The sequence below is a fragment of the Panthera tigris genome, chromosome D2 (genome assembly GCF_018350195.1).
Source record: "Panthera tigris isolate Pti1 chromosome D2, P.tigris_Pti1_mat1.1, whole genome shotgun sequence".
In the NCBI taxonomy this organism is placed as follows: domain Eukaryota; kingdom Metazoa; phylum Chordata; class Mammalia; order Carnivora; family Felidae; genus Panthera; species Panthera tigris.
In genome coordinates, this window is record NC_056670.1 from 1,447,015 (window position 1) to 1,467,497 (window position 20,483).

General features: G+C 41.4%; 1 non-coding gene across 1 annotated transcript; it reads left to right on the forward strand.

Moving 5' to 3' along the window:
• The first annotated feature begins 13,684 nt into the window (after positions 1-13,684).
• On the forward strand, positions 13,685-13,788 carry LOC122232213. Its single transcript, XR_006209558.1, has one exon. It is a non-coding gene; the product is annotated as a U6 spliceosomal RNA (small nuclear RNA).
• The last annotated feature ends 6,695 nt before the right edge of the window (positions 13,789-20,483 follow it).

Sequence of the window (20,483 nt, forward strand, 5' to 3'; positions counted from 1 at the left end):
CCACTCTCATGAATGTTATTCTAGCATCTTTGTTTCTGTTTCAGAACTGTAATGATACTTTGCTTGAATCTCTCTTTCAAAGTACCAATTATGCAAATTGAAAACACTTGGTATAATAGAAAGCTCAATGTAAATACTGTTTTTTCTTCTTTTCTTGACTCTTCAAATATTTGATAAGTAACCACATATATCAAACTGCTTGGTGCTAGTTTAACCTCGAGAGACTCAGGATCCACTGGCAGAGAGAAGTAAGTAAGCCGATGTCTAGAGTATAGGAGACTAAGGACCATGGCAGACGAAGGAGCAAATGGTTCAAAAAACAAAGTTGTAAAACAGATAACATCTTCCCCAAACTCGGATCTAAGGTACAATGGGAGGAAACAGTGAGTTTGCGGGGATGATGGGAGAGAGTCTAAAGAGAATGAAAGGCGATCTGAACTGTGCCGTGCCATAAGCACACACCTTTGAATCTCGTGAGAGCCATGCTCCACATGGAGAGGTCTTATGCAGAGGACTGGACACATGTTCCAATAGGGCCATCATGGAATCAGTGTGGGTCCTAGTTCCAGGGGGTGGGGGAAAGAGAGTGCATCAGAAGCCTCCTGGAGGAGCTTAGGGAGGAAACGATTAGGCCTGGCTGGGCGGCAGATGGGAAGGATGGGGCAAGATAGGAGAAGCTGGTAGAAGGAGCCCACGTAGCTGCCTGGGAAACTGCATTACTGTGTTTATGAAGAGACAGAGCATAAATGTGGTGAAGCAAAGATAAAGGAGGAAAGTGGTACTTTCCGCGGACACCTTGTAAACTTAGGGGGAGATCTTTGGTACGTAGTGGAATGTACAAGTCTGAAACAAAGTGGTCCTGCAAACAGAGATCCCCCAAAGGGAAGAGAAGGCTGCAGTTGGGTCTGGGATGTCAGTGCCACAGACTTTCATCCCACACGAAGCTGGTCTGCTCAAGTTTCTGTCCCCTGTCAACAGAGCTGGAGACCTTTCCATTCTCACAAAGTTGACCTAGGCAATCTGGATGGGTCTGCACAGAGAGGTGGCTCTGGAAGACGGAATTTCATGGTTATTGTTTTTTGGGGGAATCTCTTTGAAACTGGTTACAAGCGTAGATGTTAGCATGGTCCTTTGTTCAGATCCCTTGTTGAAATGCTTTTACTCAAAAGCAGGACAGATTGTTTAAGCTCTTCAACAGTTATACTGCTGATTTATAAAATAGGAACATTTCTAAAATAGGGCTGACTTTCTTAACTCGCTGTTAACGTAGTGAGGAATAAAAACAAAACATATATTGTTCTTGCCAGGGGTCTTGGCACATAAAAGAATCTCCAAAAAATAATAAATAGCATTACTTACTTGGTCTTCCTCCTCTTCTTCACCATCTTATGATCTTTTGTGCTTGGTTCTTACCATTTATATCAGGTGAGGTGCGCTGGCAATATGAGCAGGCACGTTGTGTCAGTGAGAACTGTTTGGTATCTTCCAGCAGGTGGTCTTATGCTTCCTAGACTCTTGTTCTCCTCTCAAAATAGATTTCCGTTATCACATCACAGTATCCCCCATTTGCTCTTCCCTTCTCCAAGAATCCAGCAATAATATGTCAAATTTCAAATTCTGAAAAACATTTTGAAGATTCCACTCTTACGTTCTCAATTTTCTGCAGTACAGAGAGATATTAGACTATTAAAGTGTCCTTAGTTCATATATTTCAAAGGTGCCCTTTAAGTTATTTACAAATTACAGTAAGGGCAGGCAATGTCTCTGTGATGTTGTTCAGCATGGAATTTGTAGAGACGATTAGAATTCCCCATAATATTTTGAGAGAATAGATGGATGGAGGAACAAAATCTCGTGAGGATCTTGGAATTGCAAGAGTCAGGTTTCCAAAACAAGTGTTTTCTTCTAACTGACTTTTTGGTTTTTGTGTGTCTATGTAGAGCTTTTCAGATACTCAGGTGCAAGGTACACATTATATTACAATTAATTGAGAATCAATATGGGCCAATGAGTTAGTGTTCTATCGGTGCATAACAGAGCGTCACTACAAAAGTGGCTGTAAACAGCACGTATTTATTAGTGCACAGTTCTGTAGGTCAGCTAGCCAGCATGGTGTGGCCGTGGTGTCTGTTCGGGATACCAGAAGCCCAAAGCAACGTTTTGGCTAGGCTGGGCTCATGTCTGTAGGCTCCGGGGAAGAGCCCCCTGTCAATCTCATTTAAGCTGTTGGCAGAATTCAGTTCCTTGACGTCCTGGGATGGAAGTCCCCACCCCCCTTTTCTTGCGGGCTGTGAGCTGGGGACCCCATTCAGCTCCTAGAGGCTGCTCGTAGATCCCTGGCCTGGCCTCCTCCATCTCGGCAGCAAAGACAAAACGTCGAATCCGTCTCAGGCCTAGAATCTCAAACTTCCTCACCCGCTACCAGCCAGGCAAAAGTCTTTGCTTTGAAAGAGATCATGTGATAGGTTAGCACTACCCAGACACTCTCTCTTTTTTAAGATCAACTGAAAAATGACCCTAGTTCCATCTGGAAAATGCTTTCTATGCTGTGATATAATATAACCCCGGAAAAATACCAGGGGGCAGAGCCGTTTTAGAATTCTGTCTATCACAATCAAATTTGTCACTATGCCAACCTCTGTTCCATAGATGGTTGATTTAGGTGTAAAGATAACTAAAGTTAAACAACCAGTGATTTTCCAAGAATATTTTTGATTGTATAAGTATGCTGTCATAGTAATTATAACAGGCTATTTCAAGATTTGCTACGGATTCACATTTAGTATAGCATATACTGACATAAACACAAAATTGGTTTTTTACACTATAGAGGCTTTTATGAATTTATTCTTGATGGCTGCTATCTTTAAAAAGATTTTTTTAACGTTTATTCATTTTTGAGAGACAGAGACAGAACATGAGCAGGAGAGGGGCAGAGAGAGAGGGAGACACAGATTCCAAAACAGGCTCCAGGCTCTGAGCCGTCAGCACAGAACCCGACGCGGAGCTCAAACTCCTGAACTGCAAGATCATGACCTGAGTCCAAGTTGGATGCTTAACCGACTGAGCCACCCAGGCGCCCCATGGTGCATAAATAATTTTCATTTGCATAACACAACCTACTAGATTCACAGTTCTGAATAGAGGTATTATGTATTCACAATCTCCAGTATAAACCGTGGCTTAGTCTATGTGACTGGCAGGATAGCTGGAATGCTTTACTGTTTTCAGATGGAACACGCAGTGTGTTTTGTTGCCGGAGGTGCCCTGCCCTTTAGGAACGCCTTGTGCAGAACAGGAAGTGCATAGAACGTACATTACATAACACGAGGGTGCCGTTGGGGTATAGTGCCGATCTCTGGCAGCTTCGGGTTTCAGAAGCAAACCCAACGTCCGTCCGTGTTCTGAACTCTACAGTCATACATCATTCAGTTAGTTTACCTTCAGGTTAGCCTTTTCTCCCAGACATTTTAGATCAGAGCAATGCAGGGATGCCACGTCGTGTTGTTTTAGTTAGAATCACCGGAGGGGCGCCTGGGGGGCTCAGTTGGTTCAGTGTTGGACTTCGGCTCAGGTCATGATCCTGCGGTTTGCAGGAGCCTGGAGCTGCTTCAGATCCTGTGTCTCCCTCTCTCTCTGCCCCTCCCCTGCTCGCTCGCTCTCTCCCTCTCTCTCAAAGAAAAACATTTAAAAAAATTAGAATTGCATGAGAGTTTTTACAGTAGTCTCTTCTCTCCTCAATCAAGTAAATGGCCAAATTAGCAACTTGAGCTTGCTCTAAATTATCAAGTGGAAGAGGGTGTTTAGAAAGTCATCTGTTTAAAATAGTCATTGTTTGCAAATCTAGCCGGCCTTTTACAAAGAACCAACCAATTAAAATCAGTCAGCGGGAACAATTGCAAAATGAACGTGGTTGCCTAATATTGACTTAGTTTTTCTTCTTTGGTCAAAACAATTCTAATCTTGTCTTCCTTTTACTTTTTTTTACCCTATTTTACATGCACACACAACACATACACACATCATATTGCATATAACAATTAATTTTTGAAAAGAATCAGAGACCTTGGAGAACAGCCAGTGACGCATGTTGTATTGGGTATGGGACTTCATTTTTTTGTTTATTTGAGCAAATATTGGCTGTAGAATTTGTATAAACTGTTGTAGTCAGTCCCTAGGGTTAGACTGAATTAAAGTAGGCAGAGGAATTAACTCGGATTTTGTAACCTAGAACATATGAAAACAAAGTACATTATGTCTTAAGCCATCTATTTAGAGAGAGAAAGTTATAGAAATAAACATAAATTCATTATATTCAACAACAGGACTAAATAGTTATTCTTTGACTTAATTCATTGTCTTACGAACCTAATTTAAAGAAACCTAATACCCAGTGTAGAAGTGGACAGTGTATAAGAGAGTTCAAAGAGTCTCTGAATTTATCTCTTTCAAAAGAAAATCCTATTCATTGTGAGGAAATTTGAGGACTTTTTCAAAATTCTTAAATTTTGATATAAGAATATGTATACTTGGAAGATATTTTCAAACAGCTAAATTAGGTGCAGAAGGAGCTTATTGAAATCGAAGGGTTTTGGGGCGCCTGGGTGGCTCAGTGGTTTAAGCATCTGACTTTGGCTCAGGTCATGATCTTGTGGTTCATGAGTTCAAGCCCCATGCCAGGCTCTGTGCTGACAGCTCGGAGCCTGGAGCCTGCTTCAGATTCTGTCTCCCTCTGCCCCTTCCCTGCTTGTGCTCACTCTGTCTCTCTCTCAAAAATAATTAAACATTAGGAAAAAAATTTTTTTTTAAAAAGAAACCAAAACCTTTTGATTTTTCTTATGAACCTAAAAGGAAAGCAATATCCATACAATATTCATCCGAGTATAACATACTCTACCAGAGGGCAGTTCGTGTAATGAAAGAAACGGGACACAGGTAGTACAAACTCACTAACAATGATTAAAGGCTGTGTGACTTTTGGCAGGTTACTTAGCCTCTCTGAACTACATCCTTCTTGTCCATAAAAAATATGAAAAAATATATCTATGGACCTGTTTGAGTATTAAATGTCATATTTATATGCGCCAGTAAAGTGCATAGAGAAAATGAAAGTAAAAATCAGAGGGCTTTTTTATTTGGTCTCAAAAATAGCTTCCATATAGGTTCATACAACTAACAGAGTCTACCTCTGTCTTCAAGAGTCACAAAGAGGAAACTTCCCCCATAATTTGAAGACACCCATGTTCTTCACATCCATTGTGTATCGTCCAGTCCCCCCTTATAGCTGCCCAGCGATACTTGCCAAGTTCCTTTAACATTTGAGTTGTTTTAAGACATTGACACCATTAACTCCCTTAGTGACATTTCCTCAGCTTGTGTAGGAATGGAAACAATGGGTGGGTTGAGGAAGAGTCTCCCCTTTCTCTGTTGACAGCAGGGCCGTCCTCGTAACCCGGGAGGAGGAGCAGAAGGCTTTTTGTCTCAGCCTGACTCATCACTGAGCTTGTCCTCGCTTGAGCTTTACCTTCCTTACACGTGAACTGCTACTTGCGACATCTTTCAGTCTAGCCACACCTGATACATGTTTCTGTCCCTGCGGTCTTCATCTAGTCAATACCCATTTCCGTAGGGTAAATTTTCCTAATGATGTTTACTGAAGTTGAGATAAAAGCAACATCAAGGAAAACAAAAAAGGAATTAACTGCATGCATGTGGTTCTACATAATGTTCGTAATGGCGAATCGAAGGAGAGAGACGATCAAGTATGAGGGTGCTTTGATCTGTACTCCGAAGCTCAGCTATTTCCTGATTTGTTTATAAGGCAACACTGCCGTCATATGCAACAAAAAAAAAAATACAAAGCTCTTGGATATTTATAGTGTTATCTTCTGTGCAAAACTGTTAGTATGGATACGCGGCTACAATTATTCCAATAATGTAATGTTGACTTTCAGTTGGCTCAAGTAAGCTCTTGTGCCCAGTTGAGTTAGAAACAAACTGCTAGAGACTCTTCGAATTCAGAATCGTTCGTCAGGCTTCACAATTAAGATACATGTAGTACTCATTTGTGACAGCAGAGGATACCTGAGATTTAAATTTAACTTAAAATTTCTCATATTTCAAAAATAGTCAGTGGTTTTTATCTACTGTTGCTATTAAAATATGAGATGTTAACTCCACCAGAGGTTAATATAAATTAATAAGGAACTGATTTTTTTACAAAACGAAAAATTGAGGCCCTAAATCTAAGAATTGAGGTAAGATTACTGAGCTGATGATGTCTTTTTAAATTTTTTTTTTCTTTTTTTTTTTCAACTTTTTTTTTTTTTTAATTTTTTTTTTCAACGTTTTTTATTTTATTTTTTTGGGACAGAGAGAGACAGAGCATGAACGGGGGAGGGGCAGAGAGAGAGAGGGAGACACAGAATTGGAAACAGGCTCCAGGCTCCGAGCCATCAGCCCAGAGCCTGACGCGGGGCTCGAACTCACGGACCGCGAGATCGTGACCTGGCTGAAGTCGGACGCTTAACCGACTGCGCGACCCAGGCGCCCCTGATGATGTCTTTTTAAAATGGATCTATAATTGACATGTAACATTATGTAAGTTTAAGGTGCACAAGGTATTGATTTGATACATGTGTATGTTGCAATGTGATTACCAGTGTAGGGTTCCCTAACACCTCCATCATCTTAGGTAGCTATCATTTCTTTCTGTGGTGAGAACATTTGAAATCTAGTGTCTATCTTACATCACCCACAAAAGTTATCTCAAAAGGGATTAAAAGACATACATGTAAGACCTGAAACCATAAACCTGCTAGAAGAAAACAGGGGAAAAGCTCCCTGGCATTGGTCTTGGCAGTGATTTCCTGGCTATGACACCAAAAGCATAAGGAGCAAGGGCAGAAATGGACAAGTGGGACTACATCAGTCCCAAAAGCTTCTACATAGCAAAGGAAACCGCTGACCAAATGAAAAAGCAACCTACAGAATGAGACAGTATTTGCGAATGATAGATCTGACGTGCGGTTAATATCCCCAATATGTAAGGAACTCCTACAACTCAAGAAAAAATTTGATCAAAAAATTGGCAGAGAAACCGAATAGAAATTTCTCCAAAGAAGACGTCCAGATGGCCACCAGACACATGAAAAGATGCTACACGTCACTGATCGTCAGGGAAATACAAATCAAAACCACAATGAGGTGTCACCTCACACCTGTCAGAATGACTGTCGTTAGAAAAGAGGTTAACGTGTTGGTGTGGATGTAGAGAAAAAGGAAACTTGTTCCTTGTTGGTAGGAATGTAAACTGGTTCAGTTACTATGGAAAACAGTGTGGAGATTCCTCAAGAAATTGAAAACAGAACAGAAATTGAAAATATCCCACCAATCCAACTTCTGGGTATATATCCAAAGGAAATAAAACCAGTGTTTGGAGAAGATATCTGTATTCCCATGTTTATTGCCACATTAATCACAACAGCCAAGATGAAGAAACAACTGAAGAGTCTGTCAGAGGATGAGCAGCTAACAGTGTACCATATGAGGTGGAATATGATTCAGCCGTAAGAAAGGGAAATCCCGCCACCCGCAACAACTTGACTGGACTGTATTATATACTGCAAAATTAAAGATGTCCTTTAGGATAGGGTGTTTATGGAACTTCTTAATCCTGGCAATCATAGACGCATAAGTTTGGACTGTACTTAAGAAAATACCAGCGAGTATCATGGAAAATTTGAAGCAATATGTCAACTTTAAGAGCTTAACATTGGAGTCCGAGGTTCCTATTCAAAACCTGCTCCGGCATTTTCAGCCACGTACCTGATGTAAGTGATTGAGTCCATCCATCCTCAGTTTGCTCATTCATAAAGTATGGGTTGTCATCGTCACTATATGATTAAAGACATCAGGAACAAATGCGATTATGGCTTCATGTTGCTCAGTATAGTACTCGACACCATATTAATCCTGAGTGGGAGAAATAAAATCGACAGTGAGAGAAAATAATTCTTAGATCCTTCACCACCCCCTCACTAGCAGGTCACACTGCAGCACGGGTACATCATGGTGGGCACGTGGAGCCCGGGGGCAGAGGTAAAGAAACAGATGGCAGAGCAGATTCACGGAAGTTGCCACAATCTTGGGGACACCCTGGGAATCAGGAAGCTTGGCTGTGCCGTAGAGCCCCAGCCCGGCCCAAAGCAGGGGACTTTGCACCTAGCAGCTTGGATGCCACAGCGGTGCTGACTCGTGTCGAAACATGCATCTCGGGGAGACGGCTTTGCAAGGATAGAGTCGGAAGTCCTCGCCTATCTCCTTCTTAGGTAAAAATTACCTCCCCAGAAGCACGGGGGTACCCATTTACTTGACAGTTCACTGTTGACGTGTGTCTGTCACAGTGTTTTATTTCGTGTTTATGAAAAATAATTGTGAGAATGGCAGAAGCTATTCCACAGTGAACTGACCCTCTCCTGGTCCTCACGTCACCCTCCTGGTCCTCGTGTCATTCTCTCCTGGTCCTCGTGTCATTCTCTCCTGGTCCCCATGTCATCCTCTCCTGGTCCCCACGTCCGTCGTCCTCTCCTGGCCCCCGTGTTGTCCTCTCTTGGTCCCCACGTCGTCCTCCTCTGGTCCCCACGTTGTCCTCTCCTGGTCCCCACGTCTGTCATCCCCTCCTGGTCCCCGCGTCGTCCTCCCCTGGTCCCCGCGTCATCCTCTCCTGGTCCCCGCGTCGTCATCTCCTGGTCCCCACGTCCGTCGTCCTCCTCTGGTCCCCACGTCGTCCTCCTCTGGTCCCCACGTCGTCCTCCTCTGGTCCCCACATTGTCCTCTCCTGGTCCCCGTGTCATCCTCTCCTGGTCCCCATGTCGTCCTCTCCTGGTCCCCACGTCCGTCATCCTCTCCTGGTCCCCATGTCATCCTCTCCTGGTCCCCATGTCCGTCGTCCTCTCCTGGTCCCCGCGTCGTCATCTCCTGGTCCCCACGTCCGTCGTCCTCCTCTGGTCCCCATGTCGTCCTCCTCTGGTCCCCACGTCGTCCTCCTCTGGTCCCCACATTGTCCTCTCCTGGTCCCCGTGTCATCCTCTCCTGGTCCCCATGTCGTCCTCTCCTGGTCCCCACGTCCGTCATCCTCTCCTGGTCCCCATGTCATCCTCTCCTGGTCCCCATGTCCGTCGTCCTCTCCTGGTCCCCGTGTCGTCCTCTCCTGGTCCCCGTGTCATCCTCTCCTGGTCCCCATGTCGTCCTCTCCTGGTCCCCACGTCCGTCGTCCTCTCCTGGTCCCCGTGTCGTCCTCTCCTGGTCCCCGTGTCATCCTCTCCTGGTCCCCATGTCGTCCTCTCCTGGTCCCCACATCCGTCACCCTCTCCTGGTCCCCATGTCATCCTCTCCTGGTCCCCACGTCCGTCGTCCTCTCCTGGTCCCCGTGTCGTCCTCTCCTGGTCCCCATGTCATCCTCTCCTGGTCCCCATGTCGTCCTCTCCTGGTCCCCACATCCGTCATCCTCTCCTGGTCCCCATGTCATCCTCTCCTGGTCCCCACGTCCGTCGTCCTCTCCTGGTCCCCGTGTCGTCCTCTCCTGGTCCCCGTGTCATCCTCTCCTGGTCCCCATGTCGTCCTCTCCTGATCCCCACATCCGTCATCCTCTCCTGGTCCCCATGTCATCCTCTCCTGGTCCCCACGTCCGTCGTCCTCTCCTGGTCCCCGTGTCGTCCTCTCCTGGTCCCCATGTCGTCCTCTCCTGGTCCCCACGTCCATCGTCCTCTCCTGGTCCCCATGTCGTCATCTCCTGGTCCCCACGTCCGTCGTCCTCTCCTGGTCCCCGTGTTGTCCTCTCCTGGTCCCCACGTCGTCCTTCTCTGGTCCCCACGTTGTCCTCTCCTGGTCCCCGTGTCATCCTCTCCTGGTCCCCATGTCGTCCTCTCCTGGTCCCCACGTCCATCGTCCTCTCCTGGTCCCCACGTCGTCCTCCTCTGGTCCCCACATTGTCCTCTCCTGGTCCCCGTGTCATCCTCTCCTGGTCCCCATGTCGTCCTCTCCTGGTCCCCACGTCCGTCGTCCTCTCCTGGTCCCCATGTCGTCCTCTCCTGGTCCCCACGTCCGTCGTCCTCTCCTGGTCCCCGGGTTGTCCTCTCCTGGTCCCCACGTCGTCCTTCTCTGGTCCCCACGTTGTCCTCTCCTGGTCCCCACGTCTGTCATCCCCTCCTGGTCCCCACGTCGTCCTCCCCTGGTCCCTGCATCGTCCTCTCCTGGTCCCCACATCGTCCTCTCTTGGTCCCCACGTTGTCCTCTCCTTGTCCTCAGGCATTAGTGAGGCAGTTTGATGATGCAGTGAGCTGTTCTTGGAATGGGATGATCTCCCCCAGGGTGCCTCCTAGGGCATCCAGTGGAGACAGATTCTTATTCTCTTTCCTCTTCTGTAAGATGTTTCATTTTAAAGATGAATTGAGGTAAAGATAAAATCTTCTGACATATATTAGGCACTTAGTAAATGGTAGGTATTTTGGCTAAAGATAATAAAAAAATTTATATGAAGAGAGGTGAGAATATCTAAATATAGTAGTTTTGACATACTTCTAAATAAGCACTTTAGATGGCATGTTAAGGTATTCATAGGAAATAGTAGAATTAATTAATATGCAATATGTGAAATCATATTAAGCTCCAGAAAACAATTGTTGAATGAATTTATTCATTATATTATTCTTGGGATACAAAATTATTTTCTTTTCAGGAAAGCCTTTTTAAACAATCATATATATTTTTGACTTAATTATAGCATAAAACTCCAAACACCAACATGATCTACATGCAAGGTAGGAATAGATAGGTACAACTATAGCCAAGGACTGAGCTCTCAGAATTGACCACACAGTCACAAGTTTATACATATGTCCATTTAATTTTTTAATGCCAAAGTTGGTTTTTTTCAAGAGTGCCGGTAGGTTGATATTCAAGAGCTAAACAGTTTTAGATGCTTCAGATTCAAGTTATGAGTATTCAGAAAGCAAATAATACTCCAAGTTGCCAACTAAAACCACACTTCAGTATTTACTTAAGTTGTTATTTATTTGCATAAGTTTATATGATCCCCCCCCCCCCCCATCTACTAAGGCTTATTAATAGTCCCCATGATTCTTTGTAGCTTTTAGAGATGACCTACTCGCCGTCCATACACGGGAAGATAGAGGGTCGATTGCGCTGTGGGATTTCAGTTTTCTTACCAAGGCTGAACCGTTTGCATTTCCCCTTTTCAGCTGAGGCAGCTATTTGGCTGAGTCCCCTGGCATATAACAGAAATACGCAAAACGGCAGCGACAACATCAACAAAAGCTCGAGAAACAAAGATGGTTCCCTTTTCCTCTGGTTTGATGTCTCATGTTACTGGAAATCGCACTGACTTCCTCAAAAGAACATTCATAATATCCAGTAAGATGCAATGGGAAAACTAGGCAACTGCAGTTTTAAAAAGGATACATTTTATTTATTTGGATCTGATATTTTCAGTTTTTAAAGGAAATAATTGGATTACCATTAATTGCTTCAACATCTGAATTCATTCGGTATATTTTAACATCTTTACCCACATCTGAATACTCGTAATTATTCTAGCAATAACATACATAGACATCAAGTCAAGAAACAATTAAAAAGCATCATCCGTATATTATTTTAATATAAATGATACAAATTAGAAATAGATAATTATACCTTATTTAATTGAATACAATTAACATACAATAATTGCTTTCTACAAAGTTTTCAGGCTATGTAAAGATGCGTTCAGGTAGGAAACACACCAGATTTTTGTAACTTGGCATATTGTCAAGAATGCATCTAACTGTATAGCACCAAGTACTTGTAAAATACATGATTTCTTTCACATGCATTGCAAGATTAATACAGTTGAGCGCTTGGAAATAGAAACATATTAACTTATTAGATTAATTCCCTCCTCCTACCCCTTACAGTATTCCCTACAGTGGAATAAGGGAAGCTACTGTACTAAATATTTTTAGAGTGAAGCTTCTCTCAATGTTTTCACACTTTAAATGGAATCATTTCAACAGTTTATCTCAACCTCAAGCATTGACAAATAAGATATATGACTTTCACTTCTGGGCAAGGTAGGCGATTAGCGTCGGAATTTACTGGGCTGCTGAAAAACTGCAAAGTATATGAACTGATGCTTCTCAGGATGCTGTCTATCAGGAAACAAAGGACAGTGTTTCTTGAGAGATGAGAGATAAAAACGAGGCGAGCTTTATCATTGCCCAGGCGTATGGGCAAGGGACCCAGGTGAATCCAGTATGTTCCTTGAGTTGAGAACTCAGAGCCAAGAGTCTGGTTGGGGGCGGGGGGATCGGACAACCAGGGTTTCCACAACAAAGTAACTGAGAAAGAAGTATAAAGATAGACTTCCAGAGATCTCCAGAAACACCCTCAGGTGTTTTGTGAAGTATTGATTAACATGTTCATTAAATGAAAGCCCTCAAGGTGGTGGAAAGACCCACCAAAAAGGAATAAAGGTGTAAACCCCCAGAGGTGCAGGGCTTGGAGTAGGGCCTCTTCCCAACTGTTAGTCTAGAAAACCTCTTGATCCAGCAGGCAGTGGCTAGGGTGTAAAGAAAGGTCTGGCCTTAGTAAAGGGAGTGATTAGCCCTAGACAGAAAACAGCTCCAGCCTTCCCTGCAAATCTTAGAAGCAAGACTCTAGAGGAAAACTGGCGTAACTATGTCTGAAAACGAACTGAGAGTATCTTTCTAAAATGTTCAGCAATGAGCACGATACAATTCCCAGTGACTGGCATCCTATTAAAAATTACTAAGCTGCCAGGAAGGAGGAAAGTGAAACCATAAAAAGAGAAAACGTGTCTATCAAAAGTGACACAGATGTTATGATTATCAATCACATGAAAACCCTTATTATTACCGTATTCCGAGTACACACAGGACACCATTCAAGATAGATCATATTCTGTGCCCTCAAACAAGCGTCTATAAAATGGAAAAAGATTTAAGGCCATGGAAAGTACCCTTCCATTAAACAGTAGAACCGAATTGGAAATCAATAACTGAAAGAACCGTGGCCAATCTCCCAAATTGGAAAATTAAATAGCACAACTCGAAATAACTCACTGTCCACTGAAAACATTCAAAGATTAAGTTAAAACCGTATTTGAGCTTAGTAAAAATGGACACGTGGCATATGAAAATGTGTGCAATGTTGCTAAAGTGACACTTTGGAGGCAAATGTAGAATTAAATGTTAATTCTAGAAAAGATAGGTCTCAAATCAAGGCTCATAGATTCCTCTTCTAAGGAACTGGAAAAGGATGAGCAAATTGAAGCCAAGACGAATAGAAGCAGTGAAGATCAAAGTGGAAATAAGTTAAATGTGACAGAAAAATAGTAGAGAAAGTCAGTGAAACTAAATGCCTAGTATTTGAGACGATGCGTCAAATTGACAAATCTTTACCCACTTTGATCAGCAAAACAGAGAAGACAATCTTAACCGATAATCAGGAACGAGCAAGGAGACACCACTAGAAAATATACCGACAGGATAAGTTTAAGGGGATATTATAAAAACCTTTATACCAATACATTAAAAATGTTTATATATAAAATTGATAAACTCCTTGAAAGATACTAATTACCAAGCTCAATGGAAGATAAATAGTGCTCACTTCAGCAGCACAGATACTAAAATTGGAATGATACAGAGATTGGCATGGCCCCTGCACAGGAATGACGTGCAAATTCATGAAGTGTTCTGTATTTTGAATGAAATAAAAGGCATCCAAATCAGTAAGGAAGAAATATAAATTGCACACTTTGTAGATGACATGATATCCTGTATTGAAAACTCGAAAGACACCACCAAAAAATTGCTAGGATGCATCAATTCAGTAACGTCACGTTTCTATACACCAGTTATGAAACAGCAGAAAGAAGAATTAAGGAACCAATTCCATTTAAAATTGGACAAAAACAATTATATATCTAGGAATAACCCTAGCTAAACAGGTGAGCTACCTGTGCTCTGAAAATTATAAAACACAGATGAAAGAAACTGAAAACGACAAAAAGAAATGGAAAGACATTCCATGTTCAAGGATTGGAAGAACAAATATTGTTAAAATGTCTATATTATATGTCTAATATATTATATTAAATTCCTATAAATCTACAGATTTAAAGCAATCCCTATCAAAATACCAACAGCATTTTTCGTACAGCTAGAACAAAGAATCCTAACATTTGTATGGAACCACAAAAGAAACCAAAGAGCCAAAGCAATGTTGAAAAAGTAAAGCAAAGCTGGAGGCATCACAAATCTGGACTTCAAGTTATATCACAAACCTTAGTGATCAAACAGTGTGGGACTGGCACAAAAATAGACACATAGATCAATAGAATAGAACATAAAACCCAGAAAGGAACCCCCAATTGTATGGTCGATTAATCTTCGACAAAGCAGAAAAGAATAGGCAATGGGAAAGAGACGGTCTCTTCAACAAATGGTGCTGGGAAAACTGGACAACAACATGCAACAGAATGAAACTGGACCACTTTATCACACCATACACAAAAATAAATTCTAAATGGATGAAAGACCTAAATGTGAGACAGGAAACCATCAAAATTCTAGGGGAGAACACAGGCAGTAAACTCTCTGACCTCAGCTGTAACAACTTATTTCTAGACAAGTCTCCTAGGCAAGGGAAACAAAAGCAAAAAGAAACTATTGGGACTTCATCAAAATAAAAAGCTTCTGCACAGTGAGGGAATCAATCCACAAAACTAAAGGGCAACCAACAGAATGGGAGAAGATATTTGCAAATAACATATCTGATAAAGTGTTGGTAATCAAAGTCTATAAAGAACTTATACAACTTAACACTGAAAGCCCAAACAATGCACTTAAAAATGGGCAGAAGACGTGAATAGATATTTTTCCAAAGAAGACATACAGGGGGCAACAAACACATGAAGAGATGCTCAGCATCACTCATCATCAGGGGAACGCAAATCAAAACCGCAATGAGATACCACCTCACACCTGACAGAATGACTAACATTAACACACAAGAAACAACAGGTGTTGGGAAGGATGTAGAGAAAGGGGGACCCTCTTGAACTGTTGGTGGAAATGCAAACTGGTGCAGCCATTCTGGAAAATAGTAGGGAGGTTCTTCAAAAGGTTGACTATTATTTCCCAAGATCTGGCAATTGCACTACTAAATATTTACCCCCAAAATACAAAAATACTGACTCCAAGGGGTACATGCACTCTGATGTTTATTGCAGGTTTATCTGTAATAGCCAAATTATGGAAATAGCTCAAGTGTCTATCAATAGATGAATGGGTAAAGATGTATACATATACACACAACGGAATTTTACTCAGCTATTAAAAAAAAAAAACCCAAAAAACAAAATCTTGCCATTTGAAACAACGTGGATGGACCTAGGGAGTATTACGCTAAGCAAAATAAGTCAGTCAGAGAAAAGACATGTACCATATGGTTTCACTCATATGTGGAATTTTAGAAACAAAACAAGCAATGGGGGAGAAAGAGAGAGACCCAAACCAAGAAACAGACTCTTCATTGCAGAGCATGAACTGATGGTTACCAGAGGGGAGGTGAGTGGAGGGATGAGTGAAATAGGTGATGGGGATTAAAAGTACTCTTGTGGTGAGCCCTGGGTGTTGCGTGATGGTGTCGAGTCACTACATTGTACACCTGAAACTGATTTTACCCTGTATGTTAATAACCGAAATTTCAGTTAAAACTTTAAAAAACATAAAAGAAACACGCAATAGGAGTACAAATTATTGCTGAGAGACTTTAAAAATAGCTTAAAGAAATGGAGACCATGTTCACAGATTGCAACAGTAAGTACTATGAGGGCATCTGTTTTCCCAAAAGTGTTTGAATAAGTTAAATCCCATCAAAACACCAGTGTGATTTTTACGGTAGATATCTACAAAGTGATTCTATAATTCCAATGGCGATTCAAAGGACCTAGACAAGCAAGACACTTTAGATAAAAAGAACAAATTCAGGAGACTAACAACACCTGACTTTAAGATTTATTAGGAACAATCAAGAAGGTGTAGACCTAACATAAGGTAAATCAATGGAACATAGTAGAGAATCCAGAAATAGACTAAGTTGTGTATGGACAACTCATGTTTGACAAAGATTGAAAAGCAACTCAGTGTAGACAGAATTAGCCTTTTATAAATCATTCTGGCAAAATTGGTTATGGAAAATGTTCATAAAAAATCCATAGACAAATAGTAACCTTAATGCATCTTTCACACTTCATGTTAAAAGTAACCTAAGCTAGAACATACACCTAAATATAAAACTTAAAGCAAATACATTTTTTAAAGGAGACTAAGAAGACTTTTGTGAACTTGAATAAGGCAAAAATGTCCTAGAAGCAAGAGCATGATTCATAAAATAACAAATTGATAAATTGGACTTCATCAAAGTGATAAACTTAAAAAAAATACTCTTAAGTGAATAAAAATTAAAGCCACAGAATACATGAACCTACTAAAAACGTTTGAAAATCATATGTCCGATATAGAACTTGTACCCATAATATACGATCAAAATAATAATAAAAAAATAATAAATTATTAATAATAAATAATAAATATAAAGGGTTAATAATAAAACAAAGGATTTGGACATTTAACTGAGCATACACCCAACAAATCAGTGCATGAAAAGATGCTCGACACAATACTTGTTAAATAAATGTGAATTAAAACCACACTGAAATACACCTACATACCTATTAGAACCACTAAAAACAAAAGACTTGTTATGCCCAGTTTCTATGAGCTTATGGATGAGCTGGGACGCTCATGCAGTGCTGATCGGAATATGTAGTGTTGCAGTGACCTTACAAATTTGAACATTCCATTCCTGGACGTTTACCCAAGAGAAATGAAGTTATACGTATACAGAGGGACTTGTATAATAATCAGAACTGTAATTTGCGATAATCCAAATGTCCGTCACTGTAGGAATAGACGTACCACAACTCATTCCTGGAATGGAATGCTACCTGGCGATAAATGGGAATGTACCATCAGTACATGACACAGAGGGGGGTTGGTTCTCAGTAATTATTCAGAGTTAAGGAAACTAAAAGGGGAAAAAAGTACATACTGTATATTTCAATTTTTTAAGAGTTCTAGAAGAGGCACGCTATTCTATGGTGACAGAAAACAGACCTGGAAGGAAGTGGAAGGCAGGAAGGAGGAAGTTCACAGTTGTACGGGGAAACTTTTTTGGGTGACCAATATGTTGTATATCTTGATCGTGGTGATGATTTCACCCATGTGTGCAGATGTCAAAACTTATTACATTTATAATTAAAAATATATGGTTTATTATAACGTCTGTTGTACTTCAGTAAAATCATTGAAATAGAAATTATAAAAAATAGGGGGCGCCTGGGTGGCTCAGTCGGTTAAGCAGCTGACTTTGGCTCGGGTCATGATATTGCCGTCCGCGAGTTCGAGCCCCTCGTCGGGCTCTGTGTTGACAGCTCAGAGCCTGGAGCCTGTTTTGGATTCTGTGTCTCCCTCTCTCTGACCCTCCCCCATTCATGCTTTGTCTCTCTCTGTCTCAAAAATAAACGTTAAAAAAAATTAAAAAAAAAAAATAGAACAGCATTTTAAAACCTCCGAAGTTGAAGGATGCATAGAACCCATTGAGCACACCCCTTTCCTGTAACAGGTGTGCCCAGCAGACACGGAGAGGGAAAGTGACTTAATGAAAACGTGTAACTTGGCTTCTCTTCCCGGACATAAAAATGAACAGTTTCATTTAACACTTGAGTTACAATCCAAAAGGATATTTTTCCCCCTTGAATTAATTCAGAACCACTTCTTCTGTAACAGATACATACTTGTCGCCTCCATGGTCATATTTCCCAGCAAACATCAAAGTCCCTAGCATATGTAACTTTTTCCATTTCTACTCTTTCTCTTGAAAAAGAGACAATTTAATAATACATGTTGAGAAGTAATCCTGCTTGTTTATAGAAGGTAAGGCCTATCAATATCAGTAACCAAAAAATTCACTTCTGATCCATCAGTATAATTTTTCAAAGAGATGTTACCTCTGGTTATTCGCCTCAGAAACGGACTGTGGGGTTTTTAGCCTTCCTGGTCACCGATGCTATTAGGCTGACCTCAAAGTTTATTTTGGAAACTCCTTTTTCTACTCCTTTTTTCTGAAACTTTCTGAAAACATCAGGTAGTAAATATTTTGGCTGTCAGGTCTCCGTCACAGCTACTCAACTCTGCCATTGTAGTGCCAACGCAGCCAGAATATATCCAAACAAAGAGAACGGCTGTGTTCCAATAGAACATTTCCAAAACAGGTGGGTGGCTGGATTTGGCCTGCAGCCCATGGTTTGCTGACCCTTGCTTCAAAGTGAAGAGCTAAAGAAAAATGAATCCCTAAAGTTGTAAACTCAGAGTGCCCACTGATGACATGGCCTGAACGTTCCTGAGCCCTCTGATGAGAGATCTGAAAACGGTGGCCCGTGGATTTGTGAAAATAACTTTATCAACTAAGTGCGACTGCCCCTATTTTACAGATAAAGAAACCGACCGTCAGAAAATTATGGTAACTTCCCCAAATCACTGACATAGTCATCACTGGAGGAAAAAAAATTAAAAACAGAATTTTCTGGCTCTTAACAACCAAGTTCTAGATAAAACCATTAATGCAGCCTAATTTTTAAAGGCCTTGCGATGTCTTTGGTTCTGGAACACTTAGGCCACTTGGTCCGTATTTATCCCCTAGAGTAATGGAGTGCGAGGCTGAACAGAATCCAACCTGATTGATACAAATAATGACTGGACACATTAAGCCAAAAGTGACCTCATTCTTCATAGTCTGTGAGTGGGTTATCTGAGTTTTGGAGAATATTCTCACTTTGGCTGCTTTATATCACTTGAGCGATGGATCAAGATTAAAAGTTTGCTCATTAATAATCATACCCCTGGTATTACCTTGAGCAGGTTGCCTGACTGACCGGACGGGCTAACAAAAAGAAAAGCATTATATCCGGGCTCGTGATTGTTTACAGGGTGCTTGAACAGAGTAGAGACAACAGGACTGATCACAGCACCGTGGGGTCAGGCAGTACCTGAAATGGGGCCCAAAGCCTTAGAGATTCCAAAATCAAGGGCATCCTGTGTACAAGAGGGGGGCAACAGGCAAAGAGGGGTGTGCAAGGTAATCAAACATGACTGTGTGAAGTGAGGAGAGAGTGGGGAATCCAGGCATCCCGTGGAGCGATGTTAAAATAGCAACAGTAAGTAATGAGGGTTGTCATTGAAAGCAGCATTGCTTTGACCTCAAAACCATTACAAATTTCTGGAGCAAAGCAGGTGTTAGGAGAGGGCAGTGCCTAAACTCCAACGTAAATTCAAAGCAATGATTTTCTGTTTGTTCCTGGAACAGATTGCCAATGCAATCGGTGGTCTGACTACTGGAGAAGCAGTGAAATGATAAAACCACAAGCCTGTGTTCTTATGGAAGGGACGCCATTTGGAGTGTTCAAAATTTTATTTCTGGCCTCTCTCACAGAGCCTGACACATAGTAATAATTTAAATTTTTGATGAATGAGTCAAGGGATGGATGGAAGGATGGCTAGCTGGTTGGACAGGTGAGTGAAGCTGAATGAATATAACCTGGGAGTCAGGCTTTCCCTAAACAGGATTGCGAGTGAGTTGGATATCCGTAGGCTCAATTGCTTCTATTTACAAATAGACAGTCTGTCTTTGCCTTAGAATGATCAGGATTCAAGTCCAAGGTCACCACTGAAATCGTAGCCTCATCTTGCGGGCATCTCTGTTTCCTGTGATGTGCAAGCTAGTGAGACACAATGTCACTAAATTTGGGAAGGATCCATTTTAGTTACATCAAGGAGCTATAATTTAATTGCCATATAAGAATGGATAGCTACTGGTGATTATTATCGATTATAATAAAATAATTTCAATTTAATTATATTCACCTCTGTGACAATATCTGTGTAGGGTTTTTATAACTTGGTTCATTGTCAAAGAACCTGGCCATGCCTCTAAAATCTGACATTTTATAAAAACCTTTAGTAAAACCTTTTAGGAAATAAATTACATAAAATTACCTAAGTGAGATCAAAATTGCCATTTGTATGAGAATTCCTCCAGGCACAATGCTTTTTTAGCAACTCGGTGAGAGCTTTCCACAATCGGACAGAGTCTCTTAAATTGTACAAGATCATGTGTGAAAACTGCATTCCTAGATAGACTTCAGCGTTTGACACATGGGAGAAATACAGAAAATATGATTCTGACATAAAAAGTTTTATGCCTTAATTTTAAAAAGTGACGTTTTAAAAGCCTATTCAGTTTTCACAGTTTAAAAGCTTTTGATGTTAATTTCTTGG